The sequence below is a fragment of the Peromyscus leucopus genome, chromosome 4 (assembly GCF_004664715.2).
Source record: "Peromyscus leucopus breed LL Stock chromosome 4, UCI_PerLeu_2.1, whole genome shotgun sequence".
Classification (NCBI taxonomy): Eukaryota; Metazoa; Chordata; class Mammalia; order Rodentia; family Cricetidae; genus Peromyscus; species Peromyscus leucopus.
In genome coordinates, this window is record NC_051066.1 from 3,515,392 (window position 1) to 3,538,279 (window position 22,888).

Below are 22,888 nucleotides of genomic sequence, written 5' to 3' on the forward strand. Positions count from 1 at the left end.
CTCTGGCTTGACAATCATGAGTTGGCCTTGGGCATGCCCAGCCATTACCATCCGCAAAATAGGGCTGAGAACTGCTAGCCACCCACCTAGCAAGGACCACACAAAGCTCAAGTTAAACAGACAGGATCCAGGCAGGAAAGCATTACCCTAACACCAATGCCTTTTGTGAGACAGTCTCCTTGTGTAGGCCTGGCTGGTCTGGAACTTGCTATGTAGACCAAGCTGACCTTAAACTGGGATTAAAGGCATGTGTCACTTAAAACAGCCTTGACCTTGAACATTCCACCCTCCCAAGATAAGACACCGGTGCCTGGGTCAGGGTGGTCAGACCCTCGGATGCTCCACACTCTCCTGGTTTGGAGACTCCAGGTCCTGTGTCCTGGGAACCCCCTCCCTCCTGGCCTGGTCCCCCAGCCAAGGGGCTGGCCTTTCTGAAGGTGAATTCACCTGACAGATGTATACTGAGACTCGTGGACAAGTAGGAAGTCAGGCAGAGAGGGGCCCTCAAGAGCTTTCCTCCCAGTGGGAATACATAAACAAGCCATGAGAAATCAGAACAGCTGAGGTGCACCGAAGAGTCCTGGGTGTGCCATGGAACTCTGGGCTACTCTGTGGCTGTGGTGGGGAGGCTGGCTCAATCTACCCCGACTCTGCCTCTCTATTCCTTTCCTTACGGAGAGGAAAATGTTTTAAAGTAATAAATGGTTTTCTTACCATCCTGTGTTCACACAGATGAAACTCATTTTGGACTTCAATCAGGAAAAGTAACTAAACCTGAAGTATATTTGAGAGAGAAATGGCATGCATGAAATAGTGATATATATATATATATATTTGCATGGGGATTTGGTTAGTGTTTTGTAAATAAAGAAAAAATCCCTAGGCAAATATAAATATAGACATTTGCATGTGTGCGTGTGTGTTTATGTGTGCAAGTTACAAGGGAAAATCAAAGTTTCATGTAGAGACTAAATGCAGAAGGGTCACTGTCTTTTTATTTATTTTATTTGTTTTCTTTTCTTTTTGTTTGTTTGTTTGTTTGTTTGTTTTTCAAACAGGGTCTCTGAAGCCTGGGCTTGCCTGACACTTCCCATGTAGCTTAGGCTAGCCTGAAACTCCCCATGTAGCTTAGGCTAGCCTGAAACTCCCCAGGTAGCTTAGGCTGGCATCCAACTAATGACTCTCCTGCTTTAGCCTCCCAAATATTAGGGTTGCAGGAGTATACCTGTACCTGGCTGGTGTGATTCTTATTGACACATGGTCAGGGTGCCTCCCCAAAAAGACATTCAAGGTGCCAACTGCTATTGGACATGATGTGGCAGACAGGGGTCCAGGAAAAGGGGTAAGGAAGGGAGACAAGGTTGAGGACCCCATAACCCTGCTTACTAAGAGTTAACTCCCAAGCCCTGCCGAAGCAGGGTTGTTCTCACCCCGAGAAAACCCCTAAAAATCAAAGCCGTGGAAGTCAGTGGCCCCGGGAAGCATTTTCCTTGTCCACTCCCCCTTCACAACCCATGGGACTGTCACTCTTCCCGATCGAAATGACCTCTTCTCCGGGGTCAAGTGACCATTTGGTGTCCCTCCTGGGGTGTGGGGTTGGGGAGCAGTGATGTTTAAAGCCACCAACAACTGGCGTCTGTTAATTCCTACTTGTCTGCTTCTGTTTTGCTTTCATATTCACATTGCTTTATATGCCCAGAAACTCTCACCTCCCAGCAGAGGGGTAAGCTGGGGTAGATGTCAATATTCTCACCCGCCCCTTGGAGACCAACGTTAGTATGCTGACCCGCCCCTTGGTGCCACCCTGTGCCCTGAGTAAAAGCCTCGTTTTGGAGAAAGGCCCCTCTTCTTTTCCTCCCACGAGGTGTGCACCCCCGACTCCTCTCTCTTCTCCCCATCTCTCTATAATAATAAACCATTTCCTCATGAATGCAGCGCCTGGGTTGTGCATCTGCCCGGCATGCCAGCATGTTTCCCTGCACACGGGATACCCTCAGGGTCCCCTGTGCAATATATTATAACATTGGAGCAGAGGTCCTCCTGGTGCATTTCTCCTGCCCGCCGCCGGCAGTCTGAGACACACTAGGAGCCCTGGAACCTTCAACACTCACTTCATCCAAACCCGGCATAATCCGTAAGACCCCCCCCCCACACACACACACCTTCGGTAAGCCTCCCTTTGGGCCATTTTCCTACAATTGAGGATTCGCTCGTCTCTCAATTGTGGTGCCGGTACCACGTGTCTGTCTTCGGGCTTTAAGTCCTTCGGCCGCTGTCCGCAACAGCACATGGAGACGGCCTGTGCCCACTCAATTCCACGGCCCACACCCTTTGTTAGGACGGTCCACTGGCTGTCTTGTGCCTTTCGTTGGCCCTCACTGACCCTCTGGGACGCTGGAGGCCAGTCTGCTGGGCGTTACACCTCACGGTGGGAAATGAGCCTCGGTTTGGCTCCCCTGCTGCAGCTGCTCGCACCCTGCCGCAGCCCAGGGCTCCCTCTCTCCCGACCAGCTACTCTGTTTCCTGATCCCCTTTACAGCACAGCCTCTGAGTTCCAATGCATTAACCGGAAAAGTTTCCCAAAAAACTTTTCTCTGTCTTTCTTTCACAAAGTCTATTTCCTATGTGCGAATGGAAATGTATGATTAATATGGCCATCTATATTTCCTTCTGATTGACTTTTAAATACTTTGATTTATCTGTTCCTTATCTGTTCAGTTTATTTTTGGGGAAAAAAATGACATGAACACGTGGTCAGGTGCCATATTTGATGGGGCAATCATGAGATCAAGGTGCCATCTTAAATAAGGTCAAAACAGACAGGTCATATGACCTCACCACCATCTTGACTAAGGGCAGCAAAAGGTCACTTCCTAACTCAGTTGTGGACAGGGGCATCACACTCCTATTCCACACTCATGGAATAATGTAGCAATAATAATGCTTAAGAGATTTTAAATCTTTTTAAAATGCCATGTACTTAATTTTTGATATTGCAAGAAGACATTTGAGATATCTTGAACCTTTCCTTGGGAGCAGTTTTTAGGTCTCTTGATAAATGATTCAAGATATAAATACCAGTTATACATACTTTTTAACACAAATCTGTAATTCTGCTAGGACTCAAGGGTATGAGTCCACTTCTGCTGTTTTGCAGATACCCATTGTCTGCTCTTCTATGATAAGGAGTTCAATACTGATTGATAATACTAAGTTATCTAAAACTTTTATCTCCTTTTATAAAGTAAAAATTCATATAAGCCTCAGAGGTTATATGATCTCTGAGGCTTCAGAGAAACCATTGGATCCACTTCACAGAGGTCAAAGGAGCTCCAGATAAATGAGTTTCCTCACACGTCTATTCCTGAGGATGGTATTTCTCTCCTTCCTGGTCTTCCTTTCCCAATCACTAAGATTATGGGCCAAGAGGTTCCAAATAAATTCATAAAATTGTAACTCTTGTTTATAAAATTTTAACTTTTTTTTTTTTTTTTTTGGTTTTTTGAGACAGGGTTTCTCTGTGTAGTTTTGTGCCTTTCCTGGATCTTACTCTGTAGATCAGGCTGGCCTTGAACTCACAGAGATCTGCCTGGCTCTGTCTCCCGAGTGCTGGGATTAAAGGCATGCACCACCACTGCCCAGCAAAATTTTAACTCTTATCTCTCATCTGTGTCTGTTTCAGTGGGCTTCCATCTGGCTGACTGACCTATCCAGGCATTGGCTACTGATTTAAACCTGTGAGACATGGACCTGATGAAGGCCAACGTAGATCAGTCTAGCCAAACAATTATTCCCTTTCTCTATGGCTAAGTCAGATGACCACAAGCCTGGGTCCTGACCACCTGTGCCCATTTCAGCTTGAAGCAGCTTTGGAGAATATGTCATCCTGTGCTCCCTGTTCCCAGGACAGGCTGGAGGGCTAGGTTAAGGATGGAAGCCCTGGCATAGAGCCCACTAAGAGGGTCTTTTTCCTTTTCTCAGAGTTGGGCTGCACCTGACTCACAAGCTCCCTTTCTCCTGTTCCCCCTGTTTCTTCTTTGCCCTCTCAGGAGACAGCTTAAGAAATACTTATTTCTATATAAGTCATTCAAGACTCTAGCCTGGCTGTACTCAGGGATCAGAACTACAGCTACAGGGCATTAGAAATGGTGGTGGATTCAGATATCACTGCCAACGGCTTAGAGAATGTCTCTCCTAGCTCAGGATATATTTAGGCCTAAAAATGTAGGCCTCCCTGTCCTTGCTGACTTCATTGGGCTGTGACCAACTGGGAAACTTGTATATTCAGATTTAATTCATATACATGCTCTCAAAGTTACATATATACATTTAATAGATTTTGTTCCCCAAGTCCTCAAATACCTGCAGAGATCTGAGAATGTGGCATTTAATATAAAAGCTTTTTGACAGAGAGACAGGTCAGCTCCTTGCAGCATCCTGTATCCCCTCTAAGAAGACGGATGGCCACAGAAGAACTTCCACCCAGAAGCTCATGGCAAGGCCGGCCATGCAGCGAGAAGCTGACATGCTGCCCTGACTGTGAATACGAGAAACAATGGGGGTCGATTGTCCTCTCTGCCAAGACAGGTAAGATGACCTCCCCAAATTTCTACTCCACAGGAAAAAAATCTGTCAGATCTTCTGGGCTTATCAGCTGAACAAGCGCTGCCTTTGGGATTCTGTCCCTCAGCGACCACAGACAGACTTGGGATTGCTGCCTAGGGAACTGGAAAGCTGTCTCACTTCTTCTTAAATTTATCCTTCTCAGATCTGACAATGTTTGATGACTAGGGTATCAGTTTAACAGCCCCAAATCCTAAGAATATATATATACTCTCAAATTACAGACAGATATGCCTCATTCACAGACTTCATGGTACAGGATAGACTGATTTCAGATATAACTCCAGAGGTTCAAAGTTTTAATTCTGATAAATACAGCTTTGATAAACTGATAGAACATTGACTACAAAGAGTTCTTAAGAGTCCTTAAATAGATTTTTAACCCTTTTGCTATGATAAAAATCTATTCCAGCTGTCTTACAAATACCTACAGGTTTCTGGGGAAAGTTCTGCTACTGTATCAAGAAGCTGGTCTAATGAAAACCAGCAATCTCCAGAGCCCATTTTGACCTCACCCATTTTTGAGCATATTTTGCAGTTTCACACCTCCTGCCTGGGCCAAGGGGTTCCCCAGACATGCCAGCCCAAGGACGCCAATTGGGATGGATGCATGCCACCTCCAGAGAAGTGGCAGATGTGGTGGCTCCTGCACTCCTAAAGAACATGTCATCCCTCAGTTCACTGCTGGTACCCCCTCTCCAGGCTCAGGCGGGCACCTGCCCAGCATCTGGAACCTGGTTTTCCAAGATGTCCCAGTAAAGGGCATGTTCGCTCTCATGTCTCACTCGTTCACCCTTGCCTTTTCTGTACACCAGGGCGCTCCTCTGTTCGTTCTCTCTGGCACTTGTCACTCTCCCCATGGCTAGCCCAGCTCATAAGGCCAATGGTAACAATCTATTTTTTCTCCTAGCAACCTCAAGGAACAGATATCTCCACACCTAAGAGAGCTCCACACCTGAGAGATTCACACCCGAGAGAGAGCTCCACACCTGAGAGATCCACACCTGAGAGAGAGAGAGAGAGATCCACACCTAAGAGAGCTCCACACCTGAGAGAGAGAGAGATCCACACCTGAGAGAACCACACCTAAGAGAGAGCTCCACACCTGAGAGATCCACACCTGAGAGATCCGCACCTGAGAGATCCACACCTGAGAGAGCTCCACACCTGAGAGATCCACACCTGAGAGAGAGCTCCACACCTGAGAGAGAGCTCCACACCTGAGAGAGCTCCACACCTGAGAGAGAGCTCCACACCTGAGAGATCCACACCTGAGAGCTCCACACCTGAGAGAGAGCTCCACACCCGAGAGAGAGCTCCACACCTGAGAGATCCACACCTGAGAGAGAGCTCCACACCTGAGAGATCCACACCTGAGAGAGAGAGATCCACACCTGAGAGAGAGCTCCACACCTGAGAGATCCACACCTGAGAGAGAGAGATCCACACCTGAGAAAGAGAGATCCACACCTGAGAGAGAGCTCCACACCTGAGAGAGAGAGAGAGCTCCACATCTGAGAGATCCACACCTGAGAGAGAGAGCTCCACACCTGAGAGAGAGCTCCACACCTGAGAGAGAGCTCCACACCCGAGAGATCCACAATGACAGCCAAGCGTGCTTCTTCACTCCCGCCTCCCACCATGCGCGATGCCCGGCTTCCCCCTCCCCACTTCGCCCCCTGTCAGCTTGAAGCAGTGTCAGGAATTCAGCATCCTTGTTCCCCTACTCGCCATCCATAACTCACCTTTCTACAATAATCAAAACAGAAGAACATTAGTATTCTGACCTGCCCCTTGGCACCACCCTGCATCCTGACATAAAAGCCTCATTGGGGACAAGGCTCCTCCCCTCCCTCCCTCTCTTCTGCTTTTCCTCCCATGAGGTGTGCACTCCTGGACCCCCTCTCTCTTCTTTCCCTCTTTCCTGTCTTCTCTTCATCTCTCTATTACAATAAACCATTTCTGCATGGTTGCAGCGCCTGGGTATAAATGTCCACCAGCCACCCCGCCTCCATGCCTGCATGGTGTGCGTTGCCTGCCAGCCTGCCGCTGCATCTGCCCCACATGCCAGCATGTTTCCCTGCACATTTGGGATACCCTGGGGTCCCCCATGTAAATTCATAACAGTGGAGGCCCCGACTGTAAGCAGAAGGGACACTGAGCACAGGGCCCATCATCTGACAATGCCCACATGGCTTTCCTTCCTCATGTGAGCCTGGAAATGCAGAGCTCAGCCTTGTGGAAGGTGGTAGGACCCAATAACCATTTGCTTCAAGCCACTGCTGCCGCCGCCGCCGCCGCCGCCACCACCACTGCCATTGTGGAGGTACCTACCCTGTGCCTAGGAGGTGGCCCTCCTCATCAGGCCAGGCACAATGCAGGCTCAGCTTAATCAGTCAGACTATAAACCATACAGAGTCCATAAGGAAAGTTCTCACAGAAGGAAGCCGAAGGGTGAGTAAGAAATGTAAACAGCCATGCTCTTCTGGCTGTGGGCAGGAGCTGGGTTGAGAGGACCTGTACTTCCGCTGGCCCCGCTGGCTTTGGGAAGGCAGGAGGTAGATAGCTTTGCAGGCAAGAGAACTCTGAAAACATGGGGGCACTGAGCCTCAGTGTCCAGGGGCTGCAGGAAGGAGCTGAGGAACGGGGTCTCCTAGTGGAACCAGACCACCCAAACATTAGCTGAGTGGCAGAAACCACCACCAGTGAACACAGGTGCCCCCAAGATCTTTGAGCAGTCGAATGACCACCAAAACTTGCAAAGTTCCCTTGGAACTATTGAGGGGAATGGGGAGGCAGCCACTTGAGAGGAGGCTAAGGCTGGGTCACACCCCGGTGGGCAGTGAGGTCAGGACAGGGGTGCCGGAGATGGCGCCCAGTGGAAACTAGCTGTGTGCAGTGACAGGAAGGACGGGACAGGAAGATGGGAAACTCCCTGGCTGGGGCCGAGCAGTGAGCGACACTCCACCTGCAGGAGAGGAAGTGGTCTGCAGCTGGAAGCTACAGACTTCTCAGGGCGCTGTGAGGCGAGCATCACTTCTTACCATCTGGACTTCAGAGGGTGGGTCAGTAGAAGGAATTTAGAAGCAAGAGTAGAAGAAGTCTGGACTCAGGGACTCTGGCACCCTGGGCATGAACAGACTTTCCAGGCGAGGGCTGGAAGAGAAGAAGAGGGCACCAGAGGAGGACCCTTGGTGTCAGGATATAGAGCCGAGAGGCATGTGAGAGCCTAGGGAGCCGTGGCTGGGAAAGCACACAGTCATCTGTAGGTGGTCCCAGCCTGCAGAGGTTGCCTGACCGAGAATGACACCACAATGTTAGTTCCTGTGTCGTATGCTCCTTTGGAACTAAAGGCCTGATGCGTGTTAGCCAGCTACAGATGCCTCCAGGAAGCCAAGGGGCTGCTACTGCAGATGGGAACGTCAACAGAGAACATCATACTCAGCTGGGCCCACATACCTTTAACCACCTTAGAAAGCAGCTGAGGGCGGAGGGTGGCCAGGGTTTGCTGCCTGGTCTGTGGGTAAAGGTCTCCTGTGTGGTGATGTGTTGTGTAACCTAATAAAACTTGACTGAAGATCAGAGGACAAAAACCAAGCCACCAGATTAAACACAGAGGCCAGGCAGTGGTGGCACACACCTTTAATCCTAGCACCGAGGAAGCAGAGATCTGTCTGGATCTCTGTGAGTTCAAAGTCACCTGGACTACAAGAGACTGACTCAGTCTAGGAGAGGAACAGAGCCAGACAGTGGTGGCACACTCCTTTAATCCCGGTACTTGGGAGTCACACACCTTTAACCCCAGCAAGAAAGGTAGAGACAGGAACTGGAGGCCTTTCGGGTTGAGGAGTCCTAGAGGGAAGAGGTGGCTTTGTCTCTCTGATCTTCAGGCATATTTTATGAGGGTACACAATGTATCACCACACTCCTAGGAGCCAGAGGTGACCAGGCCAAGACACAGCCAGGCCTCCAGCTGGGCAGGGTAAGAGGAAGGGGAGTCTGGCCTGGGATCCAGCAACTTCCTCTAGCCGCTGGACTAGGCAGTCAGAGTAGGAGCCTCCCGTCTGAGCGGAAGGGTCTGGAAGGCTGGGGGAGGGGCATGGGGGGAGAGGGAAGGACCTTTAGTTTTTGTTCAAAACAATGACCACCAAAAGGATCTGATGCCTACAGTTTCTGACTGTTGCTAAATTTAGCACACAGGGTGGGGCAGGCACAGTGATACACAGCCCTGCCTACTCTGATTCCAAATCCTGGTCTCTGTTTAACTCCTATTAACACCCTGCACACAATGGGGGTCTGCCTTTTAGGGGCCTTGTCATGGGAGAAAATCAAACTACTTCCAACCCACAGTGGTTTAGAAGTCAGTAAGATAACCACTCATTATCCCGTTATCACACCTAAGCCAGAAGGGGCTGAGTTTAAGTCAAAGGATCCAATCACTAATAATGGGATTTCAAAGACCAAAGGTGATCTACCAGAGTTCATAAAGTCATGATCAGGACCATGCCACAGTCTACCCAAGTGTAAAGGTAGCTCAATTCTCAGCAAACCTTTCCTAAGAAGAAAAAAATCCTAAACTCTGCCTCAGTTTCCAATATCTTCTCTCTCAAAAGGTTGGCCTTGCCTGGCAGTGGTGGCACACACCTTTAATCCCTGCACTCGGGAGGCAAAGGCAGGAGGATCTCTGTGAGTTTGAGTCCAGTCTGGTCTACAAAACAAGTTCCAGCACAGGACTCTGTTACACAGAGAAACCCTGTCTCGAAAAACAAAAACAAACAAACAAACATTGGCCTTGTGTAGTCCAGTAGGAAAGTCTGTAGATGTGAACCACAGCAGTCAGTACCCAGCAGATAGATAGCAGACTATGTCATCCCAGACAGTATCTCAAGCTTGTCACAGTCAGAGGGCTCAAAGGCATCCTCGGTGTCCTCAGAATGCCACCTCCTCTGAGAGTCTCCCTCCACCAGCCCCTTACAGACCACTTCTTTCTTTCCTGAGACAGAGTCCACTGTATGGCCCTGAGGGAGTAAAGCTCACCATATAAACTGAGCTGGCCTTCAACTTGCAGTGATCCTCCTGCCTCTGCCTCCCAAGAGCTGGGATTACAGGTGTGCACTATCATGACCAGCAGGCTGTTTCCTGGATCTAGAGGATGATACAGTCTGGTTTCTGGGCTTCCAAGCACCAGTGTTGAGGCACAAAGAATCTTGCAACATTATTTAGTTCTGACTCAAATGTTTCCAGGCCTTAAGAGCACTTCCCCACCCCACCCCTGTGCTGGAGGTGGAACTCAGGGCCTGTGGCATGCTGTCAGTAAACACGCTTCCCCACCACGGGACATTCCCCAGCCTGCTTAAAAGCACATGTACCACAGCACAATTTCCCACAGCCCATGCCCCACCTCCTGCCGCTCTACCAACAGGCTAGGACTCCAGCAATGCCACCCTCCCCTGCTGAGCCGAGACACACCTGCGGAATCGTTCTATGCAAGAGAGGTTGTTTCCTTTAATTTATAGATACCGGGGAGCACTTCAGCTGACGGTGTCCACGGTGTCAATTCCCAATGTGGGGGGAGGGCTGTTTCTACATATACCCATTGAATCTAATCACTAATTTTAAAATTTACTTATTTTTAAGGTTGTTTTGTTTTTGTTTTTTATCTTATGAGTGTTTTGCCTACAGGTTTGTGTGTGCGCTGTGTGCACACCTGGTGCCTTCAGACGTCAGAAGAGGGCATCTGATCCCCTGGAACTGGAGTCACTGACGGTTGTAAAGCAGTATGTGGGTGCTGGGCAATGAATCCGGGTCCTCTGCAAGAGCAGCAAGTGCTCTTAACCCCTGAGCCACGGCTCCAGCCCCAGATCTAATCACCATTCGGAAACTGCATCTCTTGCTCTTGCCTATTTGCTCCCTTTATTTGGGGGCAGGAACATCACCTACCCTATGACACACACCCCCCTCCGCTCCCAGGTCAGTGGAGAAATAAAGTTGGGAGAAGAGGGAAGCAAAGCGAGAGTGGCTGGCAGACAGACAGACAGACAGACAAGAGTCTGGCAAGCTGATCGGAGGGTACTTTGGCCTCTGGTGCCAGAAGCCCTGGAGAACCCCCTGTAAGCACTGAGTTGGGCCCTTGTGTTGAGTGGTGTCTCAGGGCCACAAAGGCCCCGAGTTCCCAGGAGTCTCTGTAATTTCAGGAATCCCCATCCAGGAGCTGGATAGACACATATTCGGTGACCAGGCATGGTGCCAACTCCAGTTGAGAGCCAAATGGAGCCAGAGAAGCTGCCCCTCCCCAAACACGCACTCAAGATTCCAGGAGACCTACATCAGGAAACCCAGAGGCCTCTCCTGCTCCTCAAAAATTAACCTGGGCCTCCATTTCCTTGTCTGTAAAGTAGGGGTGCCAGGCTGTATATAGTGGCTCATGCCTTTAATCCCTGCACTCTGGGAATCCAAGGCCAAGCTGGCCTATAGAGTGAGTTAGTGAGTTCCAAACAGCCAGGGCTCTGCAGAGAGACCTTGTCACACACACAAAAAAAAGGTGCCAACAGCCTGTGATGTCCAGGCCAAAGCCCATGAAGGGAGTCACAGTCTCCAAGCCACACAAGGGAAGATGTTCTCTGTGAGAGGAACAGGACCTCCTGGGCCTGGAGGGTCCTGTCTGTCAGTGAGGAAGGGGAGAGAAGGAAGAAAGAAAGAGCCACAGGACCCCCTTCATGGGACCATGGGAGGGAGGAGTGAAGAGCCCACACCCCAAGCTCTTCACAGTAGCGCGAAGGCGGGGCTATTCGCTAGGGACAGACTGTAGAGGAAGTCCACTCTCCAGCATGGCAGAGCTCCCCACTGAGGGCCAGGCTTCAAGCCCTGCCCATTCCCTGTGGTGCCAGGGGTAACGGTCTGTCCTCCCCTCCCAAGGAACTGCCATGCCTCCAGCCCTGAGTCCAAGGCAGCATGTGGGTCTGCCCAGAAACTGAGGTCAAGTTCCCTTCAAACAATTGCTTTCCTCAGAGCTCTCCCAGGTCCTTCTGCCTCCTGGGGGACAGATGGAAAGGGCCGAGACCAAGGTCAGGCCAGAACCAATGCCCAGCAGGGCCCTCCCTGAAGAGCATGGGAGTTGTTGACAAGCTGCCTTTCCCATCCTTTCCCTGAGCTGACCTGACCCAGGTCCAGACCAGAGAGTGGGGTGCAGCCCACGGACCTTCAGGGTAAGAGGGGGAATTCCAGGTCTAAAACATGCATTATCCACAGCCTCCATTCTGGCCCTCTGTCAGCGGCTACCAGCAATAACGCCTTGACCAAGAAAGGCCTTGGCCGGTAATCCCTGCCTCTGTGCCAGCACGCTCTCCTAAGACAATGTTCAGTAGCTCTGAATTACCCAAATCAATTACTCCAAGGAAGAACTCGGGCAGACAGGCACTAGAATAAAAATGGCAGGTAATTCCCACTGGCAGGTAATTGGTCCCTTGAGAATTTCAAATAATAAAAGCAGAATTGAAAAGAAAGCATTTTCCCCTAGAAAGGCAGGGGGAGAAAGTGCACAGGGAACCCCTGTGAAGCCACGAGGACCCAAGAGGTTGGGGCGGGGTGAGGTAGGGCCCACTCCAGATGTCTGGGCCCGAGGGGACACTTGAGTCTCATGTCTTGGGCTCCTGTTCCGTTATGGATCAAGTACAGTTGTGTATTCCAGGTGATCTGACCTCTCGTTCAGGACAGAAGCTCTTCCAGAGTAGGATCTCGACTGTCACACCTTGCCCTTCCCGCCCCTGACTATGGTACCCCCAGAGAGGAGCACCCATGGCCTCAGGTGGTGATGGAGGAACCGGTCCCTTGTGTGTCTGCAGCCAGTGATTACAGCCTCCGGGCCCTGTTTCCTTAACTGTAATGTGGGGAGATGCCGTCCAACTGTCTCATAAACAGAAGTGGCCACTTCAAGAGTGTCACAGAGCTTGCCTGCTGGCATTCCAGGAAGAAAGAGACCTCTAGTCGGGATTTGGAGATTTCTGGAATACACAAAAGTCAGCCGCAGTAGGATTTCTCGGAGCCTTTTAAATCACTAATGTAGATTGGCACTCTACAACGGACCATGACGAGCGTGGCCTTTTCCTTACCAGGCAACCATTCACAACACAGACCAGGCTGACGGTGGCGTCAGGCACTGGGTACAAGGACAGAACAAGGCATTAAAAGGGGGTTGGAAGGTCACAGGAAGCTTTCACAAAGGGCACATGTTCCCTAAGTTCCTAAAGAAAGAGGAAGAGATCTGTGGGCAGACCCAGGTGGCCCAAAGAGAGGCCAGTACGGGTACAGCCTGGTCCCATCGGGACTCAACTGCTAAGGAGGAGGAAAGTTAAATGGGGGAAAATCGCGGGGTAAAGAAAATGGTGGCAACTTCTCCAAGTGCCTGGCTGAAAAATAATGTCTCTCTTAGCACTCGCCAGGCATTGTGGGAAACAGTGCTCAAGTTCTCCCCTGGCCTCTGCTCTTTCTCCAAGTGAGATGAGTGCTACAATTCAACAGGGCAGAGACTCGAGGATTCCAGTACAATTCAGACCAGTGTGCTTAACCACTGCACTTCCCCACCTACAGCCAGGATGCAGTGAGAGCTAGTGCCACCAGCGCCATCAGTGTGGAAAGGAGTCACTGACCCTTTGCCATGTGAAGCCTCCTTGATTTTTTTTTTATTTATATCCCCACTGAACAGCACTTTCCAGACATCTGCATAGGTCATTCATTTCAAGTATTTAAAAGGATGTCATCCATCCACGAGCGAGCTCAGGGTTCCCAAATGGGAAGCTGGTACTGAAAGAAATCTGTGGCTGAACCATCTGCACCCTCAACAAGGGCTGACTTGGGCTTCCTGAATGGCTGTGGTGAGTCACAGGGCCTGGACACAGACCTGGGGAAGGGGGAACTACTATCATCCCAAACATGACCCCAACAGTCACTTCCATCAGAAGGAAGAAGTCACCAGACCCTTCCTGTCCCCCTACTGGAAAGGAAGCAAAATTATGTGCCTTAATTCAATTAGGTAATTAACTAGACAATGTGAAGAGAAATTCCAGTGAGGATATAAATACTCTAAATCACTGCCGTGGGTGAAGCAGATGTCAACAACAAACAGGAACTCCAACTCCAAGAGGCGGGAGGGGGTGCTGAGGTGTGTCCCCTCCAAGGTGGTTTATAATTACCAGGGCCAGCCCTGATAAGTACCTTGCAAGCCTTACCTCACCTAAGTATCAAAACAACTCTGATGAAAGTGGGGCCATTGGATGGAAACTGAGGCAAAGGGACAGAACCGACCTGCCTGTGGGATTCCAAGTCCCCACCTTCCTCCTGCAGGCCCAAGATAAAATGGGCTCTCTGCCTGTCTGGGGTCCTCAAGGGTCCCTTTTGTCAGGCTAGGCCTGGAGCTCTCTACATCCCAGCAGTAAAGGCTGCTGGGTGGCTGAGTACGGGCCAGCTGGGGAAAAGCAATCTGGACAAGCCTGCTTGCTGCAGTTTGGGGGCCGGTCCTGGATGGCTTAAGGCTACATCCTCGGGGAAGGCCCCCGGCCTCCCTGCCCCACTGGCCACACTGACAGTATGGCCCACTAAAGGCCCCTCTCTCTAAGGGGGGGAAGGGGGTGAAGAGCCAACCTCAGACTACTTTAGGCCCGCCCATCTCTCCCCTACAGGTGGGGGCTTCCACCCCCACTTAGACCCACACATACCCTGGCCCTTCTCCGCCTGGTGCTGTCACAAAGGTAGACACAGACCCAGAATTTCAAGTACCTTAAGAATCTTCGATATTCCCTTCTCTACCTGCCAAACTCACTCCCTTGAAACCCACATTCGGAAACCATTTTGTTTGGCTGACTTAACCCTACCCTCACCCACAACCCCATCCTTCCAACCAACCCATATGACTTTACAAGAAAAATAGATTACATAAAAAATAGAATCTTTCAAATCCAGGTGGTCCTACCCAGAACTTTGCTGGGGCAGAAAGTGCTGGAAAGAGGCATTGTCCAGAGTGCCCTCCAACCTCTAAGTGGTCTTCTTAAATAAAGTCCCTGGGGAAGAAGAGCAGTGACCGGCAGGGGCCCTGGTGTCTGTCACATGTTCACTGTGCCTGTGGACTGTGCTCTCTCCATGTCTACTTTGAACCTAACAATCACCCCCACAAACAGGCACTATTGACTTTTGAGAGCTTACAAAGACAAAGACCTACGTACGGCATCCCGGTCTCAAGGCCAGGAGCAAAGCCCAGATCACCATCCACTCCCACTCCCGGGTGGGGCTTGAGAATACTTCCCAGACTGCTGTGTGGGGACATGGCAGTTAGCTCTGTCCCTACCCCCTCTCCAAGGGCCATCACAGATCCCGTTCCAAACCAACACCTTACCAACCAGTCCATGGAAAATGCAATACCATCCCAAGTGCTGGCTACAGAGGTGGGTAAGAAACTGACACCAACTCCCCGCAAAGACAGCAAGCTGCAGGGGTGGAAAGAGGAGGCCTTCCTGCTTACCCTTCCCTGCCTATTCACCTCACTTCTACTTCCACATCCCCTCACGAGGCTGCCACAATGGATGAGCAATGCGCAGCTGTATGCTGTAAGCTGTGGCAATACAAAGACCTGTATTCAAATCATGCCCTGGCCCTTCTCCACCTGGTGACCTTGAACCATCCCCAAAGATCCGAGAGCCTGTGTTGAGACTCAGTGAGCTGATGCTCAAGAAGCCCTACTGCCTGGCTTTAGGAAGTGCTCAGAAAGTGCAAGCTGCTGGTATTTGTATTACAGCCTCAGAGATCATGTGCCTTGACTGGGCTCACACAGCCAGCATGAGGCACAGCGAGTGTTGACATCAGGTTCCAGGTCTGACCTAATCCCTTTCTTGACATGGACCCCCTCTACAGGGAAGCCATGAGAAGGCACAGCCCAAATATTCACTATGCCCCAGTGGATTCCCCAGGCCTACAGGTCACAGGCCAAGTACAAAGTCCCAACCAACAGGTTTGTTTTTAGACACACACACACACACACACACACACACACACTCACACACACACCAGCAATGGCTCACAGTGAAAGTTCCCAAACCTTGGCATCCTCCCCATCCAGAGGTGAGTGGTGAGCTCATGCCTGTGACTAAGCCACAGAGACGCCAGGAGCCCTCTCTGGGAACCCAAAGACTTGGCTTCTAGCCCCAGGAGGAGTCACGGCTGCAAAACCAGGGTTCTTCCAGAGGTGGGGATCCCCTGCTCCTGTTGCTGAGATTAAGATGGCTTCGCCTTACAGCCAGGGGCCAGCAGGAGCCTGGAGGTCAGGGTTTGAACCCCAGTTCAGACATGAACTCAGAGAAGTGTAGGGCAGCCTGACCTCTAACCATGGTTCTAAGGAGAAGTAGGACAGCTGATTTCTGGCGGTCAGAAGTTCACTAGACCCTGCGTGGTCACCGCCCTGCGTGGTCACCGCCCTGTTCACCTGCAGCCACACTGAGTTGGGAAAAAGCAGAGCTCGTGCGGGCCCTGAGAAGGGGAAGAAAGAGCAGTGTTGAGGGAGGGGGACCGGGCAGGCAGCCTGGAGAAGCAGGCCTGGAAGTGAAGGAAAACAAGCCGGGCTGGGAGGCTGGAAGCTTGGAAACAGAGTGTAAGGTATTACAGCGCCCTGCAGAGGTTCCCGAGTCAGCCAGCAGAAAAGAACCCCACCCCTGCTCACTTCCCTTCTCCCACCTCAGGAATCGGACAGATGGACAACCTGGACCACCTCGTTTAAAAACCAGAGAGAGCTGAGAACTCATGTACAGGCTTTCCCCAAAGCTGGCTCTTCCCCGACAGCAGAAAATGGATCTCCTGATGCAAGGTGGGGTAGGAAGTGAGCAGACTTGAAAACGGTTTCACAGAAGTGCCCACGCTGAAGAGCGCACTTCTCCCAGCACAGGTCACCACCGTGCTCTGTGCTCCTCAGAGGCTCCTCCCTCCCGTAATATCATGTTTACAGTCCCTTTGGGTCTGTTATAAGCTAGCCACTGAGAATGTCCCCACCCGCCCCCTTTTCCTTGTCTTTTGGTTTGGTGTGGTTTTTGAAACAGGCTCTCATCTCACTCAGGCTGGCCTAGAACTCAGATGTTGACCAGACCTTCCTCAGGCTCCTGAGTTTTGAGATTACAGCGGTGAACTGCAGCCCTGGCCCACAATCGTCATCAGAGGCCCTCACGTGCTTTTCCGCTGCAGGCTCATGCCACCTTCCCCTCCCTGATCTAGCAGGTCACAGCTTTCTGCGCCCCCCCCCCCCAGCCTTGGCCCCTGGAGCCCTGAGTCATCACTGGCCTTCTTGCCATCTTTGGTATTTGGCCGAAAACTCTCAAGTGAGCCCACCAGTCTGCAGTCTGCCGAGGACAGACTCGGATTCTGCCATTAACTTCTGGAAGCAGTGTATGTGGCCAGCAAGAAACTGGGTGCACCCCTCTGTGTACTCTTGAAAGCCGGCAGCCCAGCCTCCACCCACTTCAGCAGCAGCAGCAAAGGCACTCAAGGGAGATAATGGAGCCAGAGGGCTCTGCAGAGCCTCAAGTGTGACACGAACCCAAGGGATTACGAAGTCTATTTTTAACTCCCCACATCCTGACCGAAAAACAAATCCCTCACACACCCCGCCAATTCCTATCGGGGTGACAGGGCCTTTTGAGAATGCTCTCCTCCTGGAAGTAGCGCCAGCCAGTGTTGACGGCTGATGGCGGTCCGTCTGCCGGGAAAGGCCCTGAGGTCTCTGCTCCAACCGCTGCCAGCTTCCACTATGTCTGGCTGGGTCCTCACTGTTCCCGGCAAATAGCCATTTCCTCGTGGACTCAGTTGTCATGTATTTTCCATGACAGCCATATTTCCATCACGGCAAATGCTGAGAAGGCTACATTCGCTCCTTTCCGTATTTCTTTATCCCATGCCCCTCCTGGCCCTTCCCCAGTAAGTGGAGTCCTGCTCTGGGGCCACGACGTGGGCCACCCCGAGGCACCTGTACTACCGGGATTGGCCTCTGTGGGGGCAAAGATAGGCAAACTGGTAAGGCAGCTTGAAAAGAACATTCACTAGCCAAGACGAGGGACTTTGTGGCTTCAAGGGTTCCAGTTTGTGCAAGGGAGTTATGCAACACTACCTATTCCTCCAGGGTCCCCAAAACAGTTTTCAGTGGGAACCAGCCCGCACGACCTACAAGAAGATGGGAGCTTCCTCCCTCAGGACACGGGTCTCCTACTGTCACCAGCTCCATCTGTGTGAGTGCTAGTTACGAGAATGATCCGGGGCTTCATGCATGCCAGGCAAGCACTACCCCACAACCTCACCTCACTCTGCAGCGGCCAGCCTCTCAGGCCTCCCTCAGCTTGCATTCACCGTCGTGAGGAAAACAGCCCGGAAAATGGCCCGGCAGGGATGTCCAAAAGGACAGGCCCTGGCTGTGCTCCTGGAGCACCGCAAACAGTGCCCCCTGGTGAGGTGCACCGAGAACCAGGAGGGAAGCAAGAATATGGGAGGAGGGTGGGGTGGGGTGCAAGGGCCGCCTTTCTGCCTCAGGGAGCCAACAGTGTCCCCTTTCCCGGAGCCTTGGTTTCGTTAGCAGAAAGTCTCCAGGAGACTGAGGGAGGCCTGGGCTAAGCCAGTCTCCCTGGATGAACGGACTTCACAAGCCGGGAGGCGTAGACAAACGCTGTGTGTTTACCCTAAATCTGCCTGTGGTTTTGTTTCCTCTTCTTGGCCTCTAGGGCTCCACAGCCCTCTTCCAACCAAGAGACAAACCCTTCCCAGGGTTGCTGTACAATCCTAGAAAGTCATGTGACCCTCCCAGTGTCCCTAGGACAACATCTGTGAGCCCAGAACAGCCCCCAAACCTCAGCAGACCCTTCATCATCCCCACATGTTCTCTTGAGTCTAAAGGTGGTCTGGACTGTTCTCATTTGAGACACGAGCTCAGCCTGCAGGAAGGTTGACAAGATGGCTCTCCTACACCTGTTTCTAGACCTGTCCACCTTAGATGCCATAAGGCCAGAAAAGAATTTTTTGAAAAGCAGTTTAAGACTGGGGTGAGAGAGGTGGGTATTGGCTTAGTGCAGAGCACGTGTCTACCATATACAAAGTTCTAAACTCTATTTCCAGTTCCACACACACGCACACAGAGGTAACAGATCTAGAACCAGCTTAGAAGACACAGCCATCTGTCCATGAATCCAAAGCATCTGTTTGTCCTTCAACAATGGTCAGCCCAGCCCAAGTGCAGACACAGAGGCTGCCTGGCTCTGCTAGAATGCAGGAAGCAAGGAAAACGTTCTGGGCCTGGAGCATCAGCAGGGCACTGCTAATCTGGGTGAGTGGTCACCAGGCATAGGAAGGCCCTTGCTGGGCTCACTCATCCTGCGGGCACTCAGATGAGAAGTCCCGGGTCCGACAACCCCTGGAAGGTGAAGGCTTGCCTTGGGAGATGGACCTGTCTGCACATTAACAGGAGCTGCAAGCCAAGGGTAGGATGTGGCTCAGCTGGTGGTGTTTGCCTCACATGCATGAAGCCCTGGGTTTCATCCCCAGCACTATATAAGCCAGGCATGACAGCACACGCCTGGAATCCCAGCACTTGGGAAGTGGAGGCCGGAGAATCAGGAGTTCAAGCCTCCACTACACAGAGGGTCTACAGCCAGCCTGGGATACAGAAGCTAGCCAGTACCAAGCAGGAGCGGCTCACACAGTGACAGAGAGGGAGTGACCTTCCGAAGCCTCAGGAACACGCCGCGATGCTGGAAGCCTAAAGAGCAGAAGGAAGTGAGCAGGAAGGAACATCAAAGCCACGCACCATAGGCCGGGGTTAGGCCCTGATGCTGTGGTGCAGCAGAGTCGGGGAGCTGACGCTAACAAGGCTGCTTCAAGAAGCCTGGCTGCGGGGCACCCCAGGCACAAGGTACAGGCCTTGGCGTGGTGGCTTGCTCCTAGAAGAGGTCAGAGCACTGCGCAAGGGCACAAGCTGAGAGACGAAAGCAGGGAAGGCCGAAGGGAGAGGGAGGTGGTAACTTGAGACGGAGAGCGAGGTGCGGCACACTCACACCTGGGAATCTTAGCCCAGAGAGAAAGCAGAGATGCAGCACATTCACACCTGGGAATCTTAGCCCATGCTACTCCAGTGTGAGGAGACTCCAGCTGGGCTGGTCCCAGAGCCCCAAGCTCCCTTTGGCTCCAACTCAGGAACCCCAGGACTTCCACCGTCACGGTCTTGCAGTGCTCGTCCTCGGAGATGCTAGGGGAGATCAGGGCTGGAAAAGAGTTCAGCCATTTAGTTGAACAGCCCCAGCCCCTCTTCCCCTCACATCTGAGGAGCCTAAAGATATGAAGGACCTCCCAGGACCACCTGCCTAAGAGCCCAGGCCCTCCATCATCTGGACAAGACCTCTGACATCAAAGCCACCACTGGGTGAGCAGGAAAACCATGAAAAGGCATAGTGTAAAGAGAGCCTGTGTTTATCATCAAGGGACACGAGTTCAAGTCCTGGCACTACCACTTTCTACTTACTCTTCCCATATAAACACATTTGGGCTTTGGATGTTCACTTCCTTTTCCTGGACTCCAGGGACCTCATCCATAAGATGCGTATTAATAACCCTGAGCCTTCGGAAGGATCAAAGGGTTGAAAGGCAGAGCAAGGCACTGCCTGCCACAGAGCCGAGAGGGCGGAAACGTGCCGCTGGATAGCTCCGTGTGAGCATGCCCTTCCTGCCATAGCCAGCCCAGCCCTCAGAAGACACAAGCCCCAGAGATGTCCTCCAGGGAGGATTGATTTAACAAGGAACAGACCTACTCCATGCCCTCCTCAGAGGCTCAGGCAGAGCCTCCTAGCTGGGAAGGTCTAAGGCACCCACCCTGGAATGAGGAGAAAGGGGGAGATCACTCACCTCTTCAGTGCCCCCACGTCTGTACCTTAACAACTGAACCCAGGGGTCTCAGCATGGTGTGCCAACCCTTCCAGAATGCTGAGGTCAAAGGTCTGCCCTAGTGCATGACACTTGGAAAGCTTCCCTGGACTCCTCTGCCCCTCTGGCCTGCCTCCTATCCCCCAATTTCCACCACCACTCACATTCTCTTCCTCGGAGTACCTAAGGGTGATGGTTCTTAAGCTACGCCGTGCAAAGGGCCTGGACAGTTGTGGAAGAGAAGGTCTCTAGGTCAGGAGGAAAGATGAGGGATTTGCATTTCAACAGGTAACCCGTGTGGGCACTCAAACAGGTCAAAGGCAACCATCAGAAGCACGGACTCTATGTTGCTGGGTTTGGGGTACAGCCCAGCCCCTATCACTGAGTGAATGACCCTCAGTGAGTCCCTTCCTCACGACAGACCCAGACTCAGCCTCGCACGGTTATCTTAAGAATGCAGTGACATTTGTGTTATGTCCCCAACACAGGGTGTGTTACATAATAAACAATAATAGTGCTCTAGCCACTGCCAAACTCAGCCCTCTGCCCTGAGTGCCTAAGGGAAGGCACCGAAAGCCAGGGCCAGGGGACCACGGTGGATACTTGAACCCCTGAAGGGTTGTGCAAACGTTCAGTGGGTAGAAGTAACAGGGACACAGATTTCCATTCTGAACAGCAAGAATGTTTCAGCTGACTGGAGATGCCCAGCCACAAAGCCAGCACCTCCAGAGTTCCCTGTCCCTGGAGGGCCTGAGCAAAGGGGTTACCAGGTGTGGATGCAGCCCAGAGAAGGGGCACTGGAGGGCGGGGCCCGGAGCACCCCAGCGAAGGCTGGGGTCAGGTTCTGTACCCTGACCCCTCCCTCTTGCATGCTAGTTGGTCCTTCGCCGTCTCTCAGTGTTTACAGCGGTCACCTCCACTTTGAGAGGCCTAACTTTCTGACAACATCCTCAGCAGAGAAGGGACCGGTGGTGGCACCATTTGCAATCTGGGACCCCGGTCGCCTGCCCTTACGTGTGCACATTTCTCAAAGGCCTGGGGTTCGCTTGCTCCTGAGAGGAGGGAATCTGAAGCAAATGGGTCCTTCAGACACCAAGCTCTTCAAGTTCCAGGAGGACAGCTTCTCTGACCCTGTGAGCCCACCAGATCTTTTTGAAAGACGGACCTTTAAGCACAGGGAGGTTAGGGAGACTGCCCAAGGACACACAGTGAGCTGAGATTTGAACCACGTTCTCTAGATTCTAGAGCTGGGTGTTAGGTCTGGTTAATTCTGGGCACATAGTCTTTAGGTCAAGAAAATAGAATGGAGTTAACACTGAAGAGGAATAATGTTTCTTATGACTCTCAGTGGTGACCCACTGACAGTTAAAACCAAGGCACACTCCCCTCCCGAGACTTCAGCTGCTGAAGGAGGTGGGATAAAGCCGGACACAAGCATCACACAAAGCTCTGAAGGACCAAACCCAGAAAAGCTTGCAATCCTCACCAGACTGAAACCTGGGGACGTGGTGGCTTGGGTCTCTCTCCCCATGCTATGTGCAGTTCAAGGTGTGTTCTGTTAGTGGAGGGTGGGGTTGGAAGCAGGCCAAGGAAAGAAAAAGACTCTGTGCCCACCGGCGTCCTTAGTAACAGCACCAGCTAGCAATGAACACAAACTCTCCAAACTTGGTGGGGCACATGGGAGGGAGGGACAGTGTGTGTGTAACAGGGTCTGAAGTTTGAAGGTCAGTGGAAGCTTCTGGAATTGGTAGACTGGAGAACCCTGTACCCCAACTCTTGTAGACCGCAGGCCCCAACTGAAGGGCCTTCTTGTTGCCACCTGTGCTCTCCTTTCCAGAGGAAAGCATCAGCCCTGCGCCCCGCTGTGGTCAGGGATAGAGGCAAAAAAACGGCAAAGTTTAAAGGGTCCAACAAGACTCAAAGGTCCCGCAGGAGAGCAGAAATGAGACGTAAATAAAGCGAAGCTGAGGCACACTCCTCAGTCCTGTAGCCCTATAGAGGAATCGAGGGCCGCAGGGTCCTCAAGGAGTCCCCGCTCGGATCCCTGCAGGACCCCTCAACTTGACCCACGCTCTACAGCCATTAATTACCTCTATGTGCTGGCCTGGCCGCTGGGTACTGCCATCCCAAGGGCAGCGGAGTCGGAGCAGCCCAGGGCCAGGGTCTCGTAGTCACCAAGACTCCGGGGCGCAGGGTTCTGGGCTGCCAGTTCGGCGGCCGGAAAGTTTCCGTGGGTCCGGCTGGGCCGAGCGGAGCGGGCCGGGCTGGAGCGAGCTCCGGCCGGCTCCGCGCCTCCCGCGGCGCCGCGGCTCTCTGCTCCCGGGCCACCCGGCCTGCC

At 52.0% G+C, this 22,888-nt stretch overlaps 1 protein-coding gene across 3 annotated transcripts in view; it reads right to left on the reverse strand.

Annotated features, from left to right (window-relative positions):
• The window catches only part of LOC114704709 (DAB2 interacting protein), a 185,399-nt gene that overhangs the window by 134,713 nt on the left and 27,798 nt on the right, over positions 1 to 22,888 (reverse strand). Inside the window, exon 1 of one of the 3 annotated variants that reach the window (XM_028886109.1) lies at positions 22,641 to 22,859. The exons of the other annotated variants lie outside the window; for them this stretch is intronic. The gene's annotated coding sequence lies outside the window, so the exon portion shown is untranslated. Of the gene's footprint in view, positions 1 to 22,640; positions 22,860 to 22,888 lie in introns of those variants that run through there. 3 annotated transcript variants of the gene reach the window in all.